Source organism: Hyperolius riggenbachi, chromosome 9 (genome assembly GCF_040937935.1).
Source record: "Hyperolius riggenbachi isolate aHypRig1 chromosome 9, aHypRig1.pri, whole genome shotgun sequence".
Lineage (NCBI taxonomy): Eukaryota > Metazoa > Chordata > Amphibia > Anura > Hyperoliidae > Hyperolius > Hyperolius riggenbachi.
Window position 1 is genome coordinate 118,810,304 of NC_090654.1, and position 20,334 is coordinate 118,830,637.

The 20,334-nt window shown below is 51.6% G+C and overlaps 2 protein-coding genes across 2 annotated transcripts in view; one reads left to right on the forward strand and one right to left on the reverse strand.

Moving 5' to 3' along the window:
- The window catches only part of LOC137532655 (secreted protein C-like), a 489,020-nt gene that overhangs the window by 221,361 nt on the left and 247,325 nt on the right, over positions 1–20,334 (reverse strand). The window lies entirely within an intron of this gene.
- Positions 1,091–20,334, forward strand: part of LOC137532656 (CUGBP Elav-like family member 3-A) — a 62,032-nt gene continuing 42,788 nt past the window's right edge. The window contains exon 1 of the mRNA XM_068253432.1: positions 1,091–1,142. The gene's annotated coding sequence lies outside the window, so the exon portion shown is untranslated. The remainder of the gene's footprint in view (positions 1,143–20,334) is intronic.

Below are 20,334 nucleotides of genomic sequence, written 5' to 3' on the forward strand. Positions count from 1 at the left end.
TCCTGGAGCTTCTGCCAGAGAATGTAGGGGCTGAGAGCGCCTGGCTATCGGGGATGCAGAGAGAGAGGCCGCACGTCTGCCTCCGATGCTGTCGCTGCTCCGTCTGCGAGGAGGATGGGTGACGTCATAGCAGCTATTGTGACGCAGGTGGGCAGCTCGCGCACCGCTCAGGATGGCACCTGCAGGCTGCAGTGACACGTGGCCACGCCCCCTGCTATTGCTGTGCCATGCTAGTGGATGGAGGTGACGTCATAGCAGCTATTGTGACGCAGGTGGGCAGCTGGAGCACCGCTGAGGATGGCACCTGCAGTGACACGTGACCACGCCCCCTGCTATTGCTGAACCGGCAGTGACACGTGACCACGCCCCTCTGCTATTGCTGAGTCATGCTAGTGGATGGAGGTGAGGCATTATGTGCAACAGGGAAAGGTGAGGGAGCGTGTGCTGCGCTGTATATACTGCTGTACATGCATCATGCATATGCCTATCCATACTCAAGCTTGGTACACAGATCCAATTTTGATTGGCCAATCATTGGCAAATTGTATCACTGCCATGTAGTATGAGAGGCTTACTTGCACAAACTGGTCTTAGTATTTAAAGTCTGTTCTCCTTCACTCTACATTGAGGTGGTACAAGTGGCTAGCAATTGGCCAATCAATGTTGGATGTGTGTATGCACCCTAAGTTACTTTCCCTCTATCTGCAATGCTGGGGTTATGTGTTATACACAGGGCCCAGCTGTCTAGAGCAGGGGTCCCCAACCACTGGGCCGCGGCCCACTGCCGGTCCGTGGGCAGTTTCCAGCTGGGCCGCGGCGGGTCTGGCCTCACGCCCCTCCTCCCCCCGCGGCCGCTGCTTCTGTCACCTTATGAGCTGACGGCCGCTTCCTGTCACAGATTCCCCGTAGCCGCTCTCCTCTGTGTAGCATCTCCTATTACAGCAGCGCTTCCTGTGCGGCTGCTGTAAGGAGGGAAGGAGGCGGGTTTCCTGTAGCGGCGATCGCTGTTACCATGGGAACCGCTGCCTCGCCTCCTTCCCTCCTTACAGCAGCCGTGCGACACGCTGCTGTAAATAGAAGATGCTGCATGGAGGAGAGCGGCTACGGGAATCTGTGACAGGAAGTGGCCACCAGCTCATAAGGTAACAGGAGAGGCGCCGCGGGGGGAGTGGGCTACACTGGGGCACTATACTAGATATTCTGGGGCACTATACTAGCTATACTGGGGCACTATACTAGCTATCCTGGGGCACATGGGGCACTATACTAGCTATACTGGGGCACATGGGGCACTATACCAGCTATACTGGGGAACATGGGGCACTATACTAGCTATACTGGGGCACGTGGGGCACTATACTAGCTATACTGGGGCACATGGGGCACTATACTAGCTATACTGAGGCACATGGGGCACTATACTAGCTATACTGGGGCACATGGGGCACTATACTAGCTATACTGGGGCACATGGGGCACTATACTAGCTATACTGGGGCACTATACTAGCTATCCTGGGGCACTATACTAGCTATCCTGGGGCACACTGGGCACTATACTAGCTATACTGGGGCACACTGGGCACTATACTAGCCATCCTGGGGCACTATACTAGCTATCCTGGGGCACACTGAGCACTATACTAGCTATCCTGGGGCACACTGGGCACTATACTAGCTATACTGCGGCACTATACTACCTTTACTGGGGCACTATACTAGCTATACTGGGGCACTATACTAGCTATCCTGGGGCACACTGGGCACTATACTAGCTATACTGGGGCACACTGGGCACTATACTAGCTATCCTGGGGCACACTGGGCACTATATTAGCTATACTGGGGCACACTTGGCACTATACTAGCTATCCTGGGGCACACTGGGCACTATACTAGCTATCCTGGGCCACACTGGGCAATATATTAGCTATACTGGGGCACACTGGGCGCTATAATGGGGCACACTGGGCACTATACTAGCTATCCTGGGGCACATGGGGCACTATACTAACTATACTGGGGCACATGGGGCACTATACTAGCTATACTGGGGCACTATACTAGCTATCTTGGGGCACACTGGGCACTATACTAGCTATACTGGGGCACACTGGGCACTATACTAGCTATCCTGGGGCACACTGGGCACTATACTAGCTATACTGGGGCACACTGGGCACTATACTAGCTATCCTGGGGCACTATACTAGCTATCCTGGGGCACATGGGGCACTATACTAGCTATACTGGGGCACACTGGGCACTATACTAGCTATCCTGGGGCACTATACTAACTATCCTGGGGCACTATACTAGCTATACTGGGCACTATAATAGCTATCCTGGGGCACTATACTAGCTATCCTGGGGGACTATACTAGCTATACTGGGGCACATTGGGACACTATACTAGCTATCCTGGGGCACTATACTAGCTATGCTGGGGCACACTGGGCACTATACTAGCTATACTGGGGCACTATACTAGCTATACTGGGGCAACTATACTTGGTCACTTTGATACTAATTATACTGGGGCACTATACTAGCTATACTGGGGCACAAGGGGCACTATACTAGCTATACTGGGGCACATGGGGCACTATACTAGCTATACTGGGGCACATGGGGCACTATACTAGCTATACTGGGGCACGTGGGGCACTATACTAGCTATACTGGGGCACATGGGGCACTATACTAGCTATCCTGGGGCACTATACTAGCTATCCTGGGGCACTATACTAGCTATACTGGGGCACTATACTAGCTATCCTGGGGCACTATACTAGCTATACTGGGGCACTATACTAGCTATACTGGGGCACATGTGGCACTATACTAGCTATACTGGGGCACATGGGGCACTATACTAGCTATACTGGGGCACATGGGGCACTATACTAGCTATACTGGGGCACATGGGGCACTATACTGGCTATACTGGGGCACATGGGGCACTATACTAGCTATACTGGGGCACTATACTAGCTATACTGGGGCACTATACTAGCTATCCTGGGGCACACTGGGCACTATACTAGCTATCCTGGGGCACTATACTAGCTATCCTGGGGCACTATACTAGCTATCCTGGGGCACACTGGGCACTATACTAGCTATCCTGGGGCACACTGGGCACTATACTAGCTATCCTGGGGCACTATACTAGCTATCCTGGGGCACACTGGGCACTATACTAGCTATCCTGGGGCACTATACTAGCTATCCTGGGGCACACTGGGCACTATACTAGCTATACTGCGGCACTATACTAGCTATACTGGGGCACTATACTAGCTATCCTGGGGCACTATACTAGCTATGCTGGGGCACACTGGGCACTATACTAGCTATACTGGGGCACTATACTACCTTTACTGGGGCACTATACTAGCTATACTGGGGCACTATACTAGCTATCCTGGGGCACACTGGGCACTATACTAGCTATACTGGGGCACTATACTACCTTTACTGGGGCACTATACTAGCTATCCTGGGGCACTATACTAGCTATCCTGGGGCACTATACTAGCTATACTGGGCACTATACTAGCTATCCTGGGGGACTATACTAGCTATACTGGGACACATTGGGGCACTATACTAGCTATCCTGGGACACTATACTAGCTATGCTGGGGCACACTGGGCACTATACTAGCTATACTGGGGCACTATACTAGCTATACTGGGGCAACTATACTTGGTAATTTTGATACTAATTATACTGGGGCACTATACTAGCTATACTGGGGCACATGGGGCACTATACTAGCTATACTGGGGCACATGGGGCACTATACTAGCTATACTGGGGCACATGGGGCACTATACTAGCTATACCGGGGCACGTGGGGCACTATACTAGCTATACTGGGGCACATGGGGCACTATACTAGCTATCCTGGGGCACTATACTAGCTATACTGGGGCACTATACTAGATATCCTGGGGCACTATACTAGCTATACTGGGGCACATGGGGCACTATACTAGCTATACTGGGGCACATGGGGCACTATACTAGCTATACTGGGGCACATGGGGCACTATACTAGCTATACTGGGGCACTATACTAGCTATACTGGGGCACATGGGGCACTATACTAGCTATACTGGGGCACATGGGGCACTATACTAGGTATACTGGGGCACTATACTAGCTATACTGGGGCACTATACTAGCTATCCTGGGGCACACTGGGCACTATACTAGCTATCCTGGGGCACTATACTAGCTATCCTGGGGCACTATACTAGCTATCCTGGGGCACACTGGGCACTATACTAGCTATACTGGGGCACACTGGGCACTATACTAGCTATCCTGGGGCACTATACTAGCTATCCTGGGGCACACTGGGCACTATACTAGCTATCCTGGGGCACACTGGGCACTATAGTAGCTATACTGCGGCACTATACTAGCTATACTGGGGCACTATACTAGCTATCCTGGGGCACTATACTAGCTATCCTGGGTAGAGTTGGGCCGAACCTCCGATTTTAGGTTCGCGAACCGGGTTCGCGAACTTTTGCGGAACGTTCAGTTCGCGTTAAAGTTCGCGAACCGCAATAGACTTCAATGGGGATGCGAACTTTGAAAAAAAAAAATTATGCTGGCCACAAAAGTGATGGAAAAGATGTTTCAGGGGGTCTAACACCTGGAGGGGGGCATGGCGGAGTGGGATACACGGCAAAAGTCCCCGGGAAAAATCTGGATTTGACGCAAAGCAACGTTTTAAGGGCAGAAATCACATTGAATGCTAAATGACAGGCCTAAAGTGCTTTAAAACATCTTGCATGTGTATACATCAATCAGGTACTGTAATTAAGGTACTGCTTCACACTGACACACCAAACTCACCGTGTAACGCACCGCAATCAGCTGTTTGTGTAGTGACGGCCGTGCTGGACTGGTGCGCACCATGGCGAGAGTGCAGGTTTTGGTGGTTTTACAGCTGACTGATGTAGCTGAATGACAGAACAGTGACTGTCCAGCTGATCAAATTTGGTCTGACCACAATGAAGCAACGACCTTATTATCTTTTGTGTGCCCCCCAAGACACTCATCTAGGCGCCGGTCATTGCTTCATTGTGATACGCAAGCCCCTTCACCACGGCAAGGTAATGATCACGAAGGGGAATAGGCGCATGTACATGCCTTTTGTTTTGTTGTTGCAGCTGCCCGCAGTGCAGCCAGAAAAATTAGGCAGTCATTGTCACGCACAAGAAAAATTATTACAGCGGCCGCTGCTAGCAGCGGCCTAAAAAATTCAGCAATCCGCCTGGAGTCCCGGACCCTGTTGGTGGTGGCGGAGAAGGTAGTCAAGCGGCCTGCAGGCAGACATGCTGTGTGGAGGGACTGGGAGCGACTTAGTCTTCTTGGGGCAGGCCAGGCAGCCAGTCACACGGCGTGCAGGCAGAGATGCTGTGTGTGCGGGGACTGACTTAGTCTTGGGGCGGGCAGCAGCCCTCCGGGATCCATGCCTCATTCATTTTGATAAAGGTGAGGTACTTAACACTTTTGTGACTTAGGTGACTTCTCTTCTCAGTGACAATGCCTCCAGCTGGGCTGAAGGTCCTTTCTGACAGGATGCTTGCGGCAGGGCAGGAGAGAAGTTGGATGGCAAATTGGGACAGCTCTGGCCACAGGTCAAGCCTGCGCACCCAGTAGTTCAAGGGTTCCTCATCGCTGTTCACAGCAGTGTCTACATCCACACTTAAGGCCAGGTAGTCGGCTACCTGCCGTTCCAGGCGTTGGTGGAGGGTGGATCCGGAAGGGCTACGGCGAGGCGTTGGACTAAAGAACGTCCGCATGTCCGACATCACCATGAGATCGCTGGAGTGTCCTGTCTTTGACTGCGTGGACACGGGAGGAGGATTAGTGGCAGTGGTACCTTGCTGGCGTTGTGCTGTCACATCACCCTTAAAGGCATTGTAAATCAGAGTTGACAACTGGTTCTGCATGTGCTGCATCCTTTCCACCTTCAGGTGAGTTGGTAACAGGTCCGCCACTTTGTGCCTGTACCGAGGGTCTAGTAGTGTGGCCACCCAGTACAGCTCATTCCCCTTGAGGTTTTTTATACGGGGGTCCCTCAACAGGCAGGACAGCATAAAAGACGACATCTGCACAAAGTCGGATCCAGTACCCTCCATCTCCTCTTGCTCTTCCTCAGTGACGTCACGTAAGTCAACCTCCTCCCCCCAGCCGCGAACAATACCACGGGAAGGTTGAGCAGCACAAGCCCCCTGTGACGCCTGCTGCGGGTGTTCTCCTGCCGCCGTCCCCTCCTCCTCCTCCTCCCCCAAAGAAACACCTTGCTCATCATCCTCTGAGTCTGACTCGTCTTCTGCACACGACTTCTCTTCTTCCTCCTCCTCCTCCCCCCTCTGTGCTGCCGCAGGTGTTGAGGAAACAGCTGGGTCTGATGAAAATTGGTCCCATGCCTGTTCCTGCCGTAACGGTTCCTGGTCACGCTCATTCGCAGCTTCATCCACCACTCCACGCACAGCACGCTCCAAGAAGTAAGCGTAGGGAATTAAGTCGCTGATGGTGCCCTCACTGCGGCTCACCAGGTTGGTCACCTCCTCAAACGGCCGCATGAGCCTGCATGCATTTTTCATCAGTGTCCAGTTGTCGGGCCAGAACATCCCCATCTTCCCAGACTGTTTCATTCTACTGTAGTTGTTCTGTTCTAGCAGGCGGGAGAACATGAGCAGGGTCGAATTCCAGCGAGTCGGGCTATCGCAAATGAGGCGTCTCACCGGCATGTTGTTTTTCCGCTGAATTTCCGCAAAGTGTGCCATGGCTGTGTAAGACCGCCTCAAATGCCCACAGAACTTCCTGGCCTGCTTCAGGACATCCGCTAAGCCAGGGTACTTTGCCACAAATCTTTGAACAACTAGATTCATGACATGTGCCATGCAGGGTATGTGTGTCAGCTTCCCCATATGCAAAGCGGCAAGCAGATTGCTGCCGTTGTCGCACACCACGTTGCCTATCTCCAGGTGGTGCGGGGTCAGCCACTCATCCACCTGTTTCTTAAGAGCAGCCAGGAGAGCTGCTCCAGTGTGACTCTCCGCTTTGAGACAAGACATGTCTAAGATGGCGTGACACCGTCGTACCTGGCATGCAGCATAGGCCCTGCGGAGCTGGGGCTGTGTAGCTGGAGAGGAGAACTGCCACTCAGCCAAGGAGGAGGAGGACAGCGAAGAGCATGTAGCAGGAGGAGAGGAGGTGGCAGGAGGCCTGCCTGCAAGCCGTGGAGGTGTCACAATTTGGTCCGCTGCGCCCTGCTTGCCATCGTTCACCACCAGGTTGACCCAATGGGCTGTGTACGTAATGTAGCGGCCCTGCCCGTGCTTGGCAAACCAGGCATCCGTGGTCAGGTGTACCCTTGACCCAACGCTCTTCGCAAGAGATGACACCACTTGCCTCTCAACTTCACGGTGCAGTTGGGGTATGGCCTTTCTCGAAAAATAAGTGCGGCCTGGCATCTTCCACTGCGGTGTTCCGATGGCCACAAATTTACGGAAGGCCTCAGAGTCCACCAGCCGGTATGGTAACAGCTGGCGAGCTAACAGTTCCGCCACGCCAGCTGTCAGACGCCGGGCAAGGGGGTGACTGGCCGAAATTGGCTTCTTCCGCTCAAACATTTCCTTCACGGATGAGCCTGCCTGTTTATCATTTCCTTCACGGACACCTGACTGCTGCTGTGGGCAGAGGAGCAGGAAGCGCTCAAGGGCAGAGGCGGAGTGGAGGAGGGTGCCTGTGAAGGTGGAAGGGAGAAAGCGGCAGAAGCAGATGATGCACCTGAAGGAGGAAGAGGAGAAGGAGGGTGACTTTTCTTTTGTGTGCTGCTGCTGCTGCTGCTTTTGCTCAGGTGGCCATCCCATTGCTGTTTGTGCCTTTTCTCCAGGTGCCTTCGTAAGGCACTTGGTCCTACGTGAGTGTTGGCCTTTCCACGGCTCAATTTTTGTTGGCAGAGCGAACAGATGGCTTTGGTCTGATCTGAGGCACACACATTAAAAAATTTCTACACCGCTGAGCCACCCTGGGATGTGGGCACTATGGGGACCTCAGCAGCTGATGCTGAAGGGCAAGTTGGCTGGCTGTACATAGGTGGCGATACATGGTGCCGGACACTGCCACCAGCTGTTTCTGACGAAGAGCTGCCCCAGCTTCTTTCAGCAACTTCTCTCCTCCTACTACTCTCTGACTCCCCCTCTGAACTGTCCCCCTCTTCATCTCCTCTATTGGGAACTTACAGAGGATCCCTATCATCGTCATCATCGTAATCATCCTGCCCAGCTTCGCTTGCCTCAGACAAATCCAAACATGCACCATCAGTAGGTCCTTCATCCTCCTTACACGTTACATCCATAATGTTGCCGCGTAACTCAGACATATGAGCTGGTGAAAATTAATCTGGCTGCAACAACAATGGCTGTGCATCAGTGATTTCAACACTAAATAATTCTTGCGAAGTGTCAAATGCAGCGGAAGTGGTGCTAGTAGTAGCGCTGGTGGCTGAGCAGGATGAGGTGTTCTGTGTCCCTAAATACTCAACCACGTTCTGACAATCTTGGGAGGTGATGGGACGTGCCTTCTTCCGAGCACTGTACTGTGGGCCAGGTCCACACAAAATTACATTTACACGACCTCGCGCAGACCTGCCGGGTGGCCTTCCTCTGGCTCTGGCACTACCTCTTCCTCTACCTGTTTTGTCCATATCAGGTATGCACGGAGTGGTATATCACACTGCGTGCACTCACGTAGGTAGGTGAGTTCACTTAACTGCACAGGTATGCGCACTGATGCGGTGGGTTCACTGAACAGAACAGGTATACAGTGGCGGGTTCACAGAACAGGTATGCAGTGGCAGGTTCACTGAACAGAACAGGTATGCAGTGGCGGGTTCACTGAACAGTACAGGTATACAGTGGCGGGTTCACTGAACACAACAGGTATACAGTGGCGGGTTCACTGAACAGAACAGGTATACAGTAGCGGGTCCACTGAACAGAACAGGTATACAGTGGCGGGTTCACAGAACAGGTATACAGTGGCGGGTTCACTGAACACAACAGGTATGCAGTGGCGGGTTCACTGAACAGGTATACAGTGGCGAGTTCACTGAACAGAACAGGTATACAGTGGCAGGTTCACTGAACAGAACAGGTATGCAGTGGCGGGTTCACTGAACAGTACAGGTATACAGTGGCGGGTTCACTGAACACAACAGGTATGCAGTGGGGGGTTCACTGAACACAACAGGTATACAGTGGCGGGTTCACTGAACACAACAGGTATGCAGTGGCGGGTTCACTGAACAGGTATACAGTGGCGGGTTCAGAACAGGTATACAGTGGCGGGTTCACTGAACAGAACAGGTATACAGTAGCGGGTCCACTGAACAGAACAGGTATACAGTGGCGGGTTCACTGAACAGAACAGGTATACAGTGGCAGGTTCACTGAACAGAACAGGTATGCAGTGGCGGGTTCACTGAACAGTACAGGTATACAGTGGCGGGTTCACTGAACACAACAGGTATGCAGTGGCGGGTTCACTGAACAGAACAGGTATACAGTGGCGGGTTCACTGAACACAACAGGTATGCAGTGGCGGGTTCACTGAACAGGTATACAGTGGCGGGTTCACTGAACACAACAGGTATGCAGTGGCGGGTTCACTGAACAGGTATACAGTGGCGGGTTCACTGAACAGAACAGGTATATAGTGGCGGGTTCACTGAACACAACAGGTATGCAGTGGCGGGTTCACTGAACAGGTATACAGTGGCGGGTTCACTGAACAGAACAGGTATACAGTGGTGGGTTCACTTAACACAACAGGTATGCAGTGGCGGGTTCACTGAAAAGGTATACAGTGGCGGGTTCACTAAACACAACAGGTATGCAGTGGCGGGTTCACTGAACAGGTATACAGTGGCGGGTTCACTGAACAGAACAGGTATACAGTGGCGGGTTCACTGAACACAACAGGTATGCAGTGGCAGGTTCACTGAACAGGTATACAGTGGCGGGTTCACTGAACAGAACAGGTATACAGTGGCGGGTTCACTGAACACAACAGGTATGCAGTGGCGGGTTCACTGAACAGGTATACAGTGGCGGGTCCACTGAACAGAACAAGTATGCAGTGGCGGGTTCACTGAACAGGTATACAGTGGCGGGTTCACTGAACAGAACAAGTATACAGTGGCGGGTTCACTGAACACAACAGGTATGCAATGGCGGGTTCACTGAACAGAACAGGTATACAGTGGCGGGTTCACTGAACACAACAGGTATGCAGTGGCGGGTTCACTGAACAGGTATACAGTGGCGGGTCCACTGAACAGAACAGGTATGCAGTGGCGGGTTCACTGAACAGGTATACAGTGGCGGGTTCACTGAACACAACAGGTATGCAGTGGCGGGTTCACTGAACAGGTATACAGTGGCGGGTTCACTGAACAGAACAGGTATACAGTGGCGGGTTCACTGAACACAACAGGTATGCAGTGGCGGGTTCACTGAACAGGTATACAGTGGCGGGTTCACTGAACAGAACAGGTATACAGTGGCGGGTTCACTAAACACAACAGGTATGCAGTGGCGGGTTCACTGAACAGGTATACAGTGGCGGGTCCACTGAACAGAACAGGTATGCAGTGGCAGGTTCACTGAACACAACAGGTATGCAGTGGTGGGTTCACTGAACAGGTATGCAGTGGTGGGTTCACAGAACAGGTATGCAGTGGTGGGTTCACAGAACAGGTATGCAGTGGCAGGTTCACTGAACAGGTATGCAGTGGTGGGTTCACTGAACAGGTATGCAGTGGTGGGTTCACTGAACAGGTATGCGGTGGTGGGTTCACTGAACAGGTATGCAGTGGTGGGTTCACAGTACAGGTATGCAGTGGTGGGTTCACAGTACAGGTATGCAGTGGTGGGTTCACAGAACAGGTATGCAGTGGCAGGTTCACTGAACAGGTATGCAGTGGGCTCACTGAACAGAACAGGTATGGTGGGCTCACTGAACAGAACAGGTATGCAGCCAGGAACAAGCTAAGCCTTACTAATCTTTCCCTATGAGAGACAGTCTGCAGCAGCTCGCCCTACTCTCACTAATGCAGGCACACGAGTGACCGTAATGGCCGCCGCTGCCTGCCTTATATAAGGGGGGGAGTGGCTCCAGGGGCTAGTGTAGCCTAATTGTCTACACTGGGCCTGCTGATTGTGATGTAGAGGGTCAAAGTTGACCCTCCATGTGCATTATGGGGCGAACCGAACTTCCGCAAAGGTTCGCCTGCGGGACGCGAACGCGAACCACGGAAGTTCGCATGGAATCGTTCGCAGGCGAACCATTCGGCCCAACTCTAATCCTGGGGCACACTGGGCACTATACTAGCTATACTGGGGCACTATACTACCTTTACTGGGGCACTATACTAGCTATACTGGGGCACTATACTAGCTATCCTGGGGCACACTGGGCACTATACTAGCTATCCTGGGGCACACTGGGCACTATATTAGCTATACTGGGGCACACTTGGCACTATACTAGCTATCCTGGGGCACACTGGGCACTATACTAGCTATCCTGGGGCACACTGGGCAATATATTAGCTATACTGGGGCACACTGGGCGCTATACTGGGGCACACTGGGCACTATACTAGCTATCCTGGGGCACATGGGGCACTATACTAGCTACACTGGGGCACATGGGGCACTATACTAGCTATACTGGGGCACTATACTAGCTATCTTGGGGCACACTGGGCGCTATACTAGCTATACTGGGGCACACTGGGCACTATACTAGCTATCCTGGGGCACACTGGGCACTATACTAGCTATACTGGGGCACACTGGGCACTATACTAGCTATCCTGGGGCACTATACTAGCTATCCTGGGGCACATGGGGCACTATACTAGCTATACTGGGGCACACTGGGCACTATACTAGCTATCCTGGGGCACTATACTAGCTATCCTGGGGCACTATACTAGCTATACTGGGCACTATACTAGCTATCCTGGGGCACTATACTAGCTATCCTGGGGCACTATACTAGCTATCCTGGGGGACTATACTAGCTATACTGGGGCACATTGGGGCACTATACTAGCTATCCTGGGGCACTATAGTAGCTATGCTGGGGCACACTGGGCACTATACTAGCTATACTGGGGCACTATACTAGCTATACTGGGGCAACTATACTTGGTCACTTTGATACTAATTATACTGGGGCACTATACTAGCTGTACCGGGGTAACTAGACTCCCTATACTGGGGCAACTGTGCTTGCTGTGCCGCCGTGGTGTAAATGACGATAATAAAATGTCAGTAATACACACCAATATTTTATTAAAGCTAAACATAACCCTATTCTTACACTGAACACTCCCACTGTCAATGCCTACCCTTAAAGGGACTCCGAGCTCAGCCAAAAAATGAAAGTTGTACTCACCTGGGGCTTTCTCCAGCCCAGTGCTGGTCGGGAGGTCCCACGACGGCGTCCTGGCTCCTCTCCATGTCCCCGCTCCGGAATGGCTGACCGGCCGCAGCCCGGGTGACACTCGGCCGAGTGTCGGGCTGCTCCTTCAGCGTATGACGCGGCTGACGTCACACGCCGGCCGCCTCGCGTCATCACGCCGGCCGGCGTGGCAGTACGGCGCATGCGCGCTCGCGCATGCGCAGTACTGCCACACCAGCCGCCGTGATGACGCGAGGCGGCCGGCGTGTGACGTCAGCCGCGTCATACGCGGAAGGAGCAGCCGGACACTCGGCCGAGTGTCACCCGGGCTGCGGCCGGTCAGCCATTCCGGAGCGGGGACATGGAGAGGAGCCAGGACGCCGTCGTGGGACCTCCCGACCAGCACTGGGCTGGAGAAAGCCCCAGGTGAGTACAACTTTCATTTTTTGGCTGAGCTCAGAGTCCCTTTAACTTCCCTGTCCCACGGCTAACCTCAACCACCCACCCCACTTGGCCAGCTTTACCCACCCACATCCCTCCCCCAGCTAGGAGCGCTGTAAAAACATCACTGGAGATTTTGGCGCAGCTGGCACCAAATAGAAATTGCAGCTATAGCTGCGCTTAGACAGTAATTTGGTTGCCGTCAAAAAGGCGCCCAAATCACTTTGAGGGACAACTGAAGTGAGAGGGATATGGAGGCTGCCATATTAAACAATACCAGTTGCCTGACAGCACTGCTGACCTATTTGGCTGCTGTAGTGTCTGAATAACACCAGAAACCAGCATGCAGCTAATCTTGTCAGATCTGACAATAATGTTAGAAACACCTGATCTGCTGCATGCTTGTTCAGGGGCTATGGCTTAAAGTATTAGAGGCAGAGGATCAGCAGGACAGCCAGGCAACTGGAATTGTTTTTAAGGAAATAAATCTGGCATCCTCCATATCCCTCCCGCTTCATTTGCCCTTTAAAAACAGCGTAATTTGGCCGCTGAATTACAGCTTTGCCCATTATCCACTGCGACCTGGAGGAGGAATAGTAAATAACACCGCCAGACCTTTTGCAGGAGCAGGGTGAGCCGCTCTTTGGTTTTACCCTGCGGCCAAGTCTCCCAGTGGCTTAATTATAGGCATGTCCCCAGGCCACCTTAACCTCTTGAGGACTGCAGGGCTAAACCCCCCTAGTGACCAGGCCATTTTGAGTAAAATTGGCCACTGCAGCTTTAATGCCAAGCTGCAGGGCCGCACAACACTGCACACAAGTGATCCCCCCCCCCCTTTTCTCCCCACCAACAGAGCTCCCTGTTGGTGGGGTCTGATCGCTCCCCCCATGTTTATTTTTTTTTCCATTAATATTTTCGTTTGTGTTTTTTTTTTAAAAAAGGCTGTTTCTTTAAACCCCATCCCTCCCTCCCTCCCTCCCCACAGCCAGCCAATTACGGCGATTGGCTGTCATAGGCTTCTGCCTATGAGAGCCGATCGCTCTCTTGTCCCCCAGGGGGACAGCCGTGTCACACGGCTGTCCCCAGTGCAGGCTAAATAGACGGCGACGCCGTCTAACAGTCTCCCGAGCGGCGATAGCTGCTCGGAGACTGAAGGCGGGGCGGAACTCCGCCCCCCAAGCAGGAGATGCGCGCGCAGCCTGCGCGCGATCTCCTGCAAAACAGAGCTCCAGTACTTTACGCCAATCGCCGCTAGGCGGTCCTGGGGTTGCCGCCGCGGCCACGCCCGTTGGCGTGACGCAGGCGGCAAGAGGTTAAAGGAAAACTGTAATATAAAAAAAAAAAAGTTTTACTTATCTGGGGCTTCTGCCGCCCCCCTGCAGCCTTCCTGTGCCTGCGCCATCACTGTACGATCCTCCGATCTCTTGCTGTGGCTGTTTTGTTATCGCAAGTCCAGGGCCCCTGGCAGCTCACGTCCTTGTTCGCGTGTCCCTCACCTGGAGCGTCCTGCGCAGGCGCAGTACAAGGTTTTCTCATACTGCTCTTATGCAGGAGGTTCCCGGGGACAGGGGGTTGGCTGAAGCCCCAGGTAGATGAAACTTTTTTTTGTTTTTTTTTTAATAATATTACAGGTTTCCTTTGAACTTATGCCCCTCCCCCACCAGTCACTGCAGGGCCCGGCAGAGGCAAGAGAGGCTCCAGCCTCAGGGCGCAGTGTAGGAGGGGGCGCACAACTCACTTACCTATCATTCCCCTATTGTGTTTGAATCAAAAAGAAATAAGAAATGGGGATACATGGCAGTGACTGCAAGGCAGATAATGTGATTAGGGTGTTGGAGGGGTTGGGGACCTCTTAGTCTAATAGCAATCAGTGTGTGACAGCTGGGGTGGGAGGGATAGGGGGGTGGATTTGGTGTCTCAGCCTTGGGTGCTGGAGGACCTTGTCCCAGCTCTGAGTCACTGAAAAAAATACAATTTTGGGGCGCCAACGTAGGTGTCTATTTAAATATCTGAACGGCAGCGCCCAAATTTCCTGTTTTAGAGTCTCCCATATAGGTAGCCAGAGAGCCCTGTATATGTGGCAAGAGAAGGCCCCGAATGCAGTGCACAGCGGAGTGGTGAATTAAAGAGAACCTTAACTGTATGAAAAAAAAAAAAGTAACTTCCCTGGGGCTTCTACCAGCCCCTGCAGCCGCCCTGTGCCTGCGCCGGGACAAACCCATCCTTTGGTCCGCCACAGCAACCTACTTTCATTTTAATGAGCGCCTCAGTTCCGCTCGCCAGGGCCGAGGCAGAGGCGATAGAGGCTTCAGCCTCAGGGCGCAGTGTAGGAGGAGGTGCACATCTCACTCAGCTATCATTTCCCTATTGTGTTTGAAGCATAGGAAAAAGGGGAACATTGCAGTGACTGCAAACCAGATAACTGGAGATTAATGGGAACCAGAGAGGAAGGAAAATGAAAAAATAGGAAAAGCTTTTATACATACCTGGGGCTTCCTCCAGCCCCATAAGCCTGGATCGATCCCACGCCGCTATCCTCCGCTTCCTCTATCGCCGGTACCGGGTCCCGTCACTTCCGGCGGACGCGACCAATTTTCCGCATCACAGGGGCTCCCTCCATATCCTTACGCATGCGCCTGCGTAGTATGGAGCCGCACGCGTAAGGATTCGAAGGGAGCCCCTGTGATGCGGTAAATTGGCAGCGTGCTTACGTCGACTGGCCGAAACTACGGGACCCGGCACCGGCGGATAGAGGCAGCGTAGGACGGTGGCGTGGGAGCGATCCAGGCTTATGGGGCTTGAGGAAGCCCCAGGTATGTATAAAATCTTTTCACCCAACATCTCTGGTTCTCTTTAAGGTGTTGGTGGGGGTTGGGTGCATAGGGCACCTCTTATGCTAATAGCAATCAGTGTGGGACAGCTGGGATAGGAGGGATGGGGGGGGGGGGCGCACTTTGGTGTCTCAGCCTTGGATGCTGGAGGACCTTTTCCTGGCTCTAAAACCCGGCAAGGCATTTTACATATTCATCGCCAGGCTGTTGCTGTTGGCAAAACGGGCACAATACGATATATGGATCAAAATGTGCTTAGTGGAAAAGGGCCCTAATTAGATGTTCTCCCCTTCAGATGTTTTATTATGTTCTTTTTTTGGCAGAGTACTTTGGCTAATCCAATTGGCTGAAAGTAAAACACATTTTGACCAATAGGATTGTAAGCCGGCCCACCACGGCAAGGTAGGCTCTTTTAGGGCGGGTTGGGGGATTGGAGAAAAAGAGGTATAGGGGATGGTGGTTTGGGAAATGATGAGGGGGATAGGTGGTCATAATGGGTATCCCTCTTACACCCTCAAGTGAAAAGTCCAGGAACACGCCGACCACCTGAGAAGGAATTGGGATCCAGTTGGTTCCCCCTTAGCCATGGTTCAACCCTGAAAAATAAAAATTTTCAAACGAAATGTGCCTAGTAGAAAAGTGCCCTAATTAGTGGATCACTCTCTAAGATATTTTATTATACTAGCCGACCTGCGTCGTAGCATACGCCGCTTCTATCTATCTAATAGAGTACGTGCCTCAACCTTGAGGCCTGGAACCCACTACAAAACACTATTGCTAATCGCAATCGCTAGCTTTTCGTATGAGCAGTTTGTAAGCGATTTCATGAGCGTTTTAGGGAGCGATTTTAGAAAGTGTAATCAATTTGCCAGCGCTTGTGTAGTGATTAGCGTTTTAAAGTCTGATTGGTCCTTTCAATTATTTTTAATTTTGTTACAGTGTACATTAACCTAAAACGCTAGCAAAATCGCTCCGTGCAAGTTTTGATGAGCGATTACACCAGTGATTATATACTTTACATTGAACTAAAATCATACATGATTCCAAACATTTTTTACAAATAAATAACTGCAAAGTTGGGCGTGCGTAATTATTCAGTCCCCTTTGGTCTGAGTGCAGTCAGTTGCCCATAGACATTGCCTGGTGAGTGCTAATGACTAAATAGAGTGCACCTGTGTGTAATCTAATGTCAGTACAAATATAGCTGCTCTGTGACGGCCTCAGAGGTTGTCTAAGAGAATATTGGGAGCAACAACACCATGAAATCCAAAGAGCACACCAGACAGGTCAGGGATCAAGTTATTGAGAAATTTAAAGCAGGCTTAGGCTACAAAAAGATTTCCAAAGCCTTGAACATCCCACGGAGCACTGTTCAAGCGATCATTCAGAAATGGAAGGCGTATGGCACAACTGTAAACCTACAGAGACAAGGCCGTCCACCTAAACTCACAGGCCGAATAAGGAGAGCGCTGATCAGAAATGCAGTCAAGAGGCCCATGGTGACTCTGGACGAGCTGCAGAGATCTAAAGCTCAGGTGGGGGAATCTGTCCGTAGGACAACTATTAGTCGTGCACTGCACAAAGTTGGCCTTTATGGAAGAGTGGCAAGAAGAAAGCCATTGTTAACAGAAAAGCATAAGAAGTCCCGTTTGCAGTTTGCCACAAGCCATGTGGGGGACACAGCAAACATGTGGAAGAATATGCTCTGGTCAGATGAGACCAAAATGTAACTTTTTGTCCAAAATGTTAAAACGCTATGTGTGGCGGAAAACTAACACTGCACATCACTCTGAACACACCATCCCCACTGTCAAATATGGTGGTGGCAGCATCATGCTCGGGGGGTGCTTCTCTTTAGCAGGGACAGGGAAGCTGGTCAGAGTTAATGGGAAGATGGATGGAGCCAAATACAGGGCAATCTTGGAAGAAAACCTCTTGGAGTCTGCAAAAGACTTGAGACTGGGGCGGAGGTTCACCTTCCAGCAGGACAACGGCCCTAAACATAAAGCCAGGGCAACAATGGAATGGTTTAAAAGAAAACATATCCATGTGTTAGAGTGGCCCAGTCAAAGTCCAGATCTAAATCCAATCGAGAATCTGTGGCAAGATCTGAAAACTGCTGTTCACAAACGCTGTCTGTTATGATCACTTCTGCAGCATGTACTGCTGGCTGCAGTTTTACTGAAGACAAGCAGTTTTTGATTTCTTTGCGTGCATTTGCTTGCATAGTTTTGCGTGTGCTTACACTGAGCGTTGATTCCATCTGCAGTCGCTCTGAAGTTAATGACAGATTAACCATTTCATCACTGAGGGGGTTTACCCCCTGACCACCAGAGCTATTTTCACCTTTCAGCGCTCCTTCCATTCATTCGTCTATAACTTTATCATTACTTATCACAATTAAACTATCTATATCTTGTTTTTTCCACCACCAATTAGGCTTTCTTTAGGTGGGACATTATGCCAAGAATTATTTTATTCTAAATGTGTTTTAATGGGAAAATAGGAAAAATGTGGAAAAAAAATAAATTATTTTTCAGTTTTCGGCCATTATAGTTTTTAAATAATGCATGCTACTGTAATTAAAACCCATGAAATGTATTTGCCCTTTTGTCCCGGTTATAAAACCATTTAAATTATGTCCCTATCACAATGTTTGGCGCCAATATTTTATTTGGAAATAAAGGTGCATTTTTTTCAGTTTTGCGTCCATCCCTAATTACAAGCCCATAGTTTATAAAGTAACAGTGTTGTACCCTCCTGACATAAATATTTAAAAAGTTCAGTCCCTAAGGTAACTATTTATGTATTTTTTTTATTGTACATTTTTTAAAAAAAAAATTTATTACAAAAAAAAAAAAATTGGGAGTGTGGGAGGTAATGAGTTAATTTTTTGTGTAAAAGTAATTTATTTGTATGTGAAAAATGTGTAGGGTGTAGTTTTACTATTTGGCCACAAGATGGCCACAGTAACTTTTTGCTTTAATGCTCCAAGCGTCCTTCCGGAAGCTTGGAGGAAGTACTTGGAGGCTGGGTAAGTTTGTATCGTTTCACAATGATCGCGCTGCCCATCGGAGAGCAGCGGATCATTGCGGGGCTAAGATCAACGAATGGGAATGGATTTTCCCGTTCATTGATCTCCGGGCGAGTGGGCGGCGGCGAGTTTACTAGCGGCGGGCGGCGTGTTTACGAGCGGGAGCGCGGACAGCGGCGGGAACGCGGAAAGTACGGATTTCTCCGTCCCTGGGGGTTAAAGGATGGAAAAAGGGACGGAGAAATCCGTACGGGCGGGGGTAAAGTGGTTAATATGCTTTTGTGAAAATAAACATTGTCTGTTGCAATGGAGCTGCAATCCCTTTCTTGCAGGCTGCATATCATTGTCTGCCCTTTCCTGCTGTCAGCCTGTGATTGATTACCATTCACCTGTGTCGGAATCTGCATGTCTGCTCCCATTGGATGACCTCAGTATAAAGGACTGCTTCCTGCAGTGCTCCATGTGCTATCGTAGCTTCAGCATAGCCTGTCTTGCTGCTGCTTTGGCCCCAGATCGTGTTTCTAGTTCTAATGTTACTTTGCTGGTCTTGCATCATGCATACCTCCCAAACATTTGAAGATGTGAAAGAGGGACACTTAAGCCACGCCCCTACTTTTGCAGGAGGGTGACAATGGGAGGAATGAGTTTGCGGAGGAGGGTGCCTGTGGGTGGGAGAGGGTGACACTGGGTGGAAAGGGGGGTGCCAGTGGGTGGGGGAGAAAGGTGCCACTGGGTAGGAGGAGGGTGTTAGTGGAAAGTGGAGGGTGTCAGTGGGCAGAGAGGAGGGTGCCAGTGAGCAGGGAGGAGGGTGAACCTGGGTGGGGAGGAGGGTGCCAGTGGGTAGGAGGAGGGTACCTGTGGGTAGAAAGGAGGGTGACACTGGGTGGGGAGGAGGGTGCCAGTGGGTAGGAGGAGGGTGTCAGTGGGTAGGAGAAGGGTGCCACTGGGTGGGGAGGAGGGTGCCAGTGGGTGGAAAGGAGGGTGCCACTGGTTGGGGGAGAAAGGTGCCAGTGGGTAGGAGGAGGGTGACACTGGGTGGGGAGGAGGGTACCTGTGGGTGGAAAGGAGGGTGCCACTGTGTGGGGGAGAAAGGTGCCAGTGGGTAGGAGGAGGGTGACACTGGGTTGGGAGGAGGGTGCCAGTCAGCAAAAAAGAGGGTGCCAGTTGGTGGGGAGGAGGGTGCCAGTGGGTGGGGAGGAGGGTGCCAGTGGGTGGGGAGCAGGGTGTCAGTGGGTAGGAGGAGGGTGCCAGTCAGCAAAGAGGGTGCCAGTGGGTGGGGAGGAGGGTGCTAGTGGGTGGGGAGGAGGGTGCCAGTCAGCAAAGAGGATGCCAGTGGGTGAGGAGGAGGTTGTCAGTGGGTAGTAGGAGGGTGCCAGTCAGCAAAGAGGGTACCAGTGGGTGAGGAGGGTGCCAGTGGGTGGGGAGGAGGGTGTCAGTGGGTAGGAGGAGGGTGCCAGTCAGCAAAGAGGGTGCCAGTGGGTGGGGAGGTGGGTGCCAGTGGGTGGGGAGGAGGGTGCT